Source organism: Benincasa hispida, chromosome 1 (assembly GCF_027475165.1).
Source record: "Benincasa hispida cultivar pf3 chromosome 1, pf3_genome.v1.1, whole genome shotgun sequence".
NCBI classification, from domain to species: domain Eukaryota; kingdom Viridiplantae; phylum Streptophyta; class Magnoliopsida; order Cucurbitales; family Cucurbitaceae; genus Benincasa; species Benincasa hispida.
In genome coordinates this window covers 102,218,056-102,225,921 of record NC_143478.1, presented here as the reverse complement: position 1 = coordinate 102,225,921, position 7,866 = coordinate 102,218,056, and positions in this window count along the sequence as shown.

The following is a 7,866-nucleotide window of genomic DNA, read 5'->3' as shown; positions in this document are numbered from 1 at the left end:
TGGTGCGAGGGCATGCAGTGATGCGGTGCGAGGCATGCGATGATGGAGGCATGCCGCGATGGACACAACAGTGCTACACGATGGACGCGGTAGTGCTATGCGATGGTATGCAACGATGGATGCGATGGATGCAGCAGTGCTACGCGATGGTATGCGGTAACACTATGCGTTGGAAATCCAAGGGCTTGTGGGCATATAGGACAAGCTAGTAGTATGCATTGAAGGAGTGTTAGTCATTATCCTAGTTGAGCGCATAGAGCAAAGGTGAGCCATGCGAAGGAGAAGGATATGCGGCCAAAGATGAGCTTTGCGAGCATCTAGCATATGTGACTAAATTGCGTCGATTAGATGAACAAGGTAAGAGTGAATGGACGCATGCGTCGATTGATGGTGTCCGGACATAGGTAGGTTGCGGCAATTGGATGGGCGCATTTGCGGTTAACGCATATGAGGTTGGATGGATACATGCAAGGTCGTCATCCGAACATGTGGCTTGTTGGGAAGAAATCTTAAGTCTTAAGAAAATGAGGTGGACACACAAGAGGACATGCAAAATTGAGCATTTTGTGTTGGCTAATGAAGAGGAAGACACCTTAGTTTGCCGTGATTGAAGGTTGCATTGATAGTGTGGGAAAAAGACACTTGGACATGCGACCAAGTAGAAGGTGTCAGCCTTGGAGAGTTTTTGGACGCCTATAAATAGGGCCAAGGACTTCTTTTCATATCACAATTCAAAAGACATTAAGAAGAGCGTGAAACCTGATTAAACTTTGCGTTGATAGTAAATCCATGCATTGTTCATAAAGCTTCAAGAGGAGACGCAGTAGGCAGTGAAGTATGAAAATAGTATCAAATTGAGATAAGGAGTTCTCCCAGTATACTCATGCGTTTGGAGTGATTCCAAAGCCACCTAAAAGTTTCGTGAGTCTGGTTTTTAGGGTAGGGCTGCTGGAGAAAAAGCTCCAAGGGGTCGGCTGGAAACTGAGAAAAAGACAGAAGGGTCAGGCTGTCGGGTAAGCTTGAGCCAGTCTTGAAGATTTGAAGATTCCGGCCAAACCACGAGAAGTTCTGAGCTCAGATTTTAGGGTAAGCTTTCTGATATATTTTAGAGCATATTTGTAGAAGGAAGTATCTCAAAATAAGGCTTAGAACTATGGTTAATCTAAGCATTAAATTAAATATGGATTTTAGGGGTTCAAAAAGGAGCCCGGGGTAAACAAAGAACTTCTAGAGAGAAAAGTTCCTAGACGATCAAGGTGAGTGTTTTAAACGCATGCATGTATGAAAAGTTTATTGAAAAGCTATTTATGTGTGTTTAAATATACCCAGCATGCGTTAGTATCTTTAAAGACATACTTTAAAGAGAAAGTCATTTATGACTAGTTCTACTTGAAATGCGATACCGAAGGACAATTGAGAAGGTATCTGAGCAGCTCGATACTGAAGAACAAGTTTAGAGAAGGTATCTGAGCAGAAGTACCCAAAAATATGATGGTACTTAGTATGGCCCCGTGCACGTAGGGAGTTAAAGTCAGAGATTGAGGAAAAGGGTTCTCTCTTGACTAGTAGTTGGAGATTGAGCAAAAGGGTTCTCTTTTGTCTAGCAGTTGATGTTGGGATTTAACCGCAACAGGGTTATTCTCAACTAAGAAACAGTTTTAATGTTTTCTGATAAAAACAGCTTTATATGTTTTATGCTTGGAAAATGTTTATATTGCAGTACAAGGTTACTGTAGAAGTTTATATTTCAGTTTAATCTCTTTATTGAGACTATTGCATGAGAATCGATTTTCTTTCTTAAGTCACTCACTAGGCTAGCAAGCTTACCCCGTTTTCAAATGTTTTCCTTTCCCCTAGGTAGCGGTCAAATCCTCAGGAGATAGTTCTGCATCTGCTCTGCCACTACAAGATAAAGATATTGTAACCCATCTGTTAGGTGGTTACTGTGAATATTGTACACATGTTACAGTTGTTCATATAGGGACTAGGGTTTTGGGCATCAGGACTTATGAAACTAGTAATGTAATTACTCTAAGTATGTTGTGTTTTTGAATTAATAAATTTTGGCCATCCGCTGTATATGAGTTTATACATTGGTATCAGAGTTATTTCCGCCAGAGTTATTAGACAGTAAGTGTCAACAAAAGGGTTGATAACTGCTACAGTCATGTCCTTTCCTAGGCTCAGAGAGTAGTCTAGGACGGGGTGTGACATAAACAATCGTCTACCTCACGCCTAAACAATCACACGCTAATTCCTACATGATCGAATAGCTTCTCTAAACGATCATATAGTGCCAATTTTGCTAAACGATCGTATACCATTTTCTAAATGATTGTTCAGTAAAACCTACACGATCGTGTAGCTTCTCCTAAACGATAAGCATTCTGCTATGCGATAGCGTCTTTTTCTCTCCCACTTGCTTATCGCCTACACGATTCGTGTTTCCTCCTTCCTCTACCAAATTCACCAAAGACCACGCTTTGGGTTCTCACTCTGAGAATACCCGGGGCTCTTTTCTGGTGGTGTCGTCCCCGTTGCGGTCGTGTTTGTGCTGCTGCAATCGACGCTTCTGCTGGGCATTGGTAGATCGCGTGGAGGTTTTCTGCTGCTTTGAGTGTTGATGTTTGAAGAACATCTTCAACTGGTATGACACTCTTTCCCTTGTTATTTTGTTGTTCATAGCATGCCATTAATTAAGATTTGTTTGCATAATTGTTCATTTGAATATATAATGTGTATTTCGGTCACTGTGAGATCGGAGCGATCCAAACGTGCTTATGGAACTCTTTGGTAAGAGATCCTTCATAGTGGAGTGACCAGTTGTTAACAGATGTTGGGTAATTTAATTAAAGAGTTTAATTAATTATCCGAGTACCATTGGAGCTTCAATCTATAGGTCTGTAAGGTCCTCACTATAGCTCAACATGGATATAATCATTGGATTAATTTGAAGTGTTATAATTAATTATAATGTATTTGATACATTATATATGAGAGGAATTTGAATATGATTCAAATACCAATTATATGAGTGAGATTCATGTAATTAAATATAAATATGATTTATATTGAGAGGAACAAAATATTTGGATATGAAAAATATCATTTAATATGGATGAGATTCATATAAGTGGATTTGATATAAATGTAATTTATATTAAATGTCATATATAGTTGAGAGAGAATAAAATCTATAGTTTATGTTGTATTTGATGCAATATAAAACTATAGACTATATGTTATATTAGATATAACATATATTGTATATATATAATAAAGTAGTTATTATTATAGTGTATATAATGTATATAGACTATATGTTATATTAATTAAAAAACCCCCAGTCGCATATATCACGAACGTAACACATTAACTACGCAATCCCTGTGTTCGACCTTGGATCACTCCGAGAAACTTGCGGTGAAATTATACTTGGTTTCAACGCAAGGAAACTTGTAACAACGCAGAGCATACTACAAGCATTCCATTAATAATGCATACATCTAGAAATAGTATCGCATAAAGTGTGCATGAGCAACAACACAGCATAAGATTACCTTTTGCATTACAAGTTTATGGCAATATAAGCTTGTAGCACATCATCATGCATGCACATTACGAACGTTCAAATTCCAAGTCATCATAAATATACTTGCATACAATATTAAAGATTTATATGATTACAATTGATTTTATAACTACATTTGTAATAGTTTGTTACTGGTATAAAGTGCTATGTAAACTATATACAATTTGATAGTCGATTTTGATCAAATTGTATAAACTGCAATTAAAAGTCAATTATAGCATTTTTTTAATGCTATGAAAACTTTCCAGAACATTAAAATTATGTCATATAAAATGAATATTTTATAGCATTAAAAAAAGCTATGGAAAGTCAGAGAATTTCAATAACACCGGCTACAACAACATTGCTAAAACGCTATAGAAAGTCTTTTATAGCATTTTTTTACCACTATAAAAAATGTTAAAGAAAGTCTTTTATAGCATTATTTCACCATTATAAAAAACGCTAGAAAAGACCTTCTATAGCACTTTTTGCCAATGCTATGAAACGTTTTCATAAAATTAAATATGTGCTATCAAAAGTTGATTTCTTATAACGTTTTTTATAGCATTAAAAATACGCTATGGAAAGTCGCAGACTTTCAATAACATGGGCTACGACAGCATTTCGAAAATGTTATGGAAAGTCTACGATAGGGTTTTTTAAAGCTATCGAATGTGGTATTTGTTATAGTGATTTTAAACTCTCCAATTACATTTAATTTCGATAAATTGAATATTAATTATATCGAATATAATTATCCAACCCCTAATTTGAATTTGAAAAATTCAGATTCAAATCCTAATTTAAATTTTGAACACTTCAAATTGAATTCCCAAATTGAATTTGAATGCTTAAAATTCACTCAATATACTAATCCTTGATTTACGAGCTAGTAGAGGGACCTTATGGACCTACAGATCATGAGCTTCAACGATTTGAGATTAATTGGCTAAACTCTTTAAACCAAATTAATCAATATATGTTAACTACCGAGACACACCACTATAGCTCAGTAGTTGCACTCTCCTCACTGTAGATATATTTCTGTCCACTTGATTTAACCATAATTAGTAAGTCAACCCTTCAAATGTTGTTTTACCTCTAAAATTACATTTTTCTCCTTAAGTCCCACTGATCCTCTAATGAACAATTGGTTTGCAATCCAATCACTAAACCGAGTCCCTCTCGGGCCAATGAGAGGATGAGGTCTCTTGTTCAAGAACTGGATTTAGTACTTAAGAGAACAACCTCTCTACTATCCCTAAATCGGGTAGGTGTGAATTCCGTCTTGCACCCTATGTCCCTAGCTATCTACCCAGTCTTACCCCTAAAATGAGAGGCTTATTGAGCCGACGCTGTTGAGCCAACCCCCACCTATGCAAATCTAAGGAGTCAGTCTTAAATAGTAAACAACATTATAAAGTAAGAGTGACTTATTTCTTTGTCCGATCTTATTCAAACTCATTGCATAGGACGCCCCCTTCTCATGTCACTACATGAACAAATTAGGATCACTTCATTTGTAGCACTTTACAACAAATTGTAACAACTATAGAGTGGGTCGCATCCGATAGTGTTACCAAAATAAGGCACCCAACCGTATTCATATACTATAGACCGTTTTGGCTATTTACTTGAACTTGATCCATTTTTATGCCGCCACATAAAGTTCAAGTATTCATATAACAACTATGGATCTTTAGTTTATTGGATTTAGTCTTTACAAGTGCAATTTACATATTCAACAACAGTTTTATTGAGTAATCGTCAATAACATCTTTATTGATAATAGAAATTGTCTAACATTACAAACTGCGAGTTTTAAGACATATAACCCAACAAAATTGATACAATTCCAAAGTTCACGATTTAAATAGATACAATTATTAGGATTTAAATTGATACAACTTCTAAAGTTTAGGGATATAATAAATTGATATTTGCTCAATAAATTAAGTTGGAAGAAAACTTTCCAACATTCCATTTTTACAAATGTATCCAAGTGGAGTTCATTACACGTGGTGTATTAACCAAGAGTAAAAATTATGTTGCCTCAAGAAAATTTTTAGTACAATAGAAGTATGTAAAATTTTTCATATATACTATCTCCATTCATAACTTACTACACTAATAAGTATTTAAAAATATACGTGAAGATCACAAAATAAATGAATAATAAATTAATAAATATTTAATGACGTGTTATATTAGATTGTTTTCGACCACAAAGCTACTTGTCCAACCAAACAAACTTCCACGTGGCTTTATTTTCAAAGCCATTATCCTACTCAACAGGCGACAAGTCAAATGCAAGTTTACTACCTCTATTACTTTTCATAAAACTTTTGAAAATAACGTCGACTCTGTAAGATAATATAATATATAGAGAATATAATAATAATAATAATAATATATTATGACGTGTCGGATATTACATATAAGAATTACGTAACGTATGTTTATATTGAACTCTCAGATAGAATTTTTGTTAAGAATCATTCATGTATCAATTGATTCAATTCTAATCATTTATTTGGTAAAATCGATATTTAGATAATATCAAAATTGATGCAGGAATACATTTTAAAGATAATCCTAATTAAGGGTTTAAATTATTCACTTTTGAAAATTTAATGGTTTACACAATATTTTTTAAACTAATTGATATCTTAAAAGAGGATATAAATGGATACATTTTGATAAATTCATAGTTTAAATTCACATAATTATTAATTCAAAATTTAATTGATAGAAAAAAAAACTTACGGTGTAAATTTCTATTTCCCTTTTTCTTTTTCAAAAAATGTTGTTTTTCTTATTATTAGGGGTTGTTTTCAAATATAGAAAAATAAACCAAAATGTTTATAAATGATAGTAAAATATCATCGTCTATCTGTGATTGACCGCGATTGACTATTATCTGTGTCTATCATGAAACAAATAAACACAGATAGTAGTTTATCATTATCTATCCTTATCTATTATAGACTGTAATATTTTGTTATTATGTGTAAATATTTTTAGCAGTTTTATCATTTAAAATAATTTTTCTTATTGAAGTGATATTCATTTAATTAATTGTCTCATCCTCTATCTGAAAAATAAAAGAAAAAAATACATACAACACAATTATTTTATTGTGAGATTTGTTCATCTTTTCAGTGAAAGATCCTTAACATGTCCTTTAAGTTAGCGTCTCTTTATGTTTTCATTATTTTTTTTATTGAATCTTTTTTATTTTCATCAAAGTCTTGTTTGAGTTTTATGGACTCTTATATCATATTAGATAATCATCAAATTTAATCTAAAAACTAATTAACTATGAGAGAAATAACTCGTCTATCGTAAGGTTTCCTCTTCTTTCAAAGTTGAGATTCTCAACACTCTGTTTTCTATTCTCTAATTAAAAAATGTTGTGTTTTCAAGATTGATCTTAGAATTTGACCTTTAACAAAGGTAAAAGTCATTCAAATCATAGATTTTTTGGTAGTAACATATAATTTATGCTAGTTGACCTAGGTTCCCTTTTAGCAATTAATTATTTGACTATCAAAGTAACTTTGATTTAGTGTTATTGACATGTACTTCGAATTAAGAGATTAGAAATTCAATTCTCCACCTCCATACATATTGTACTAAAAGAAATTAACTATTTAACTTTGACAATCAATTGCACATACTTAGCTTTATACTAACGATACATTGTTTTTTTTATTAATATTTTATTAATAAAAATTTGTTTTCTCCTAAGTTTAATTATAATATATTTGAGAATATGATAAAATCATTCAAAATTATAAATTAAAAAATACACGAGAATTAGGAAAATTTCTTTTCAAAATTTATTTACAAGATTAAATGATTCCATTCTAAACCTTTTACGATATTTTTTTAAATAAGGCATAATAAAACGTATAAATTGATATATTTACAAAAATATAAATTGATTTTGATACAATCATGATATTAAATTTTTATAGATATTTTTACCTTTTTCTATCAATTTCAAGATCGACATGAGAAGTAAATCTATATTCCTATTAATATTTTACCGACATTTTCATAAAATCAATATCTTTTAACGTTTATGTCACCCTGGATAATTTATGGTTTGGAAAGTTTGAACAAAAGAAAGAAAGAAAAAGGTATAGACACGTTTCAAAGAATGAAGAGGCAAAATAATAAATAAAGAAAATAAAAAATAAATCCACACGTCAAATTGAGAATAATGAAGCGTCATCATATAAACCAGACACGCGCCCACCGCCCTTCATCGTCACCCTCCGCCGCAT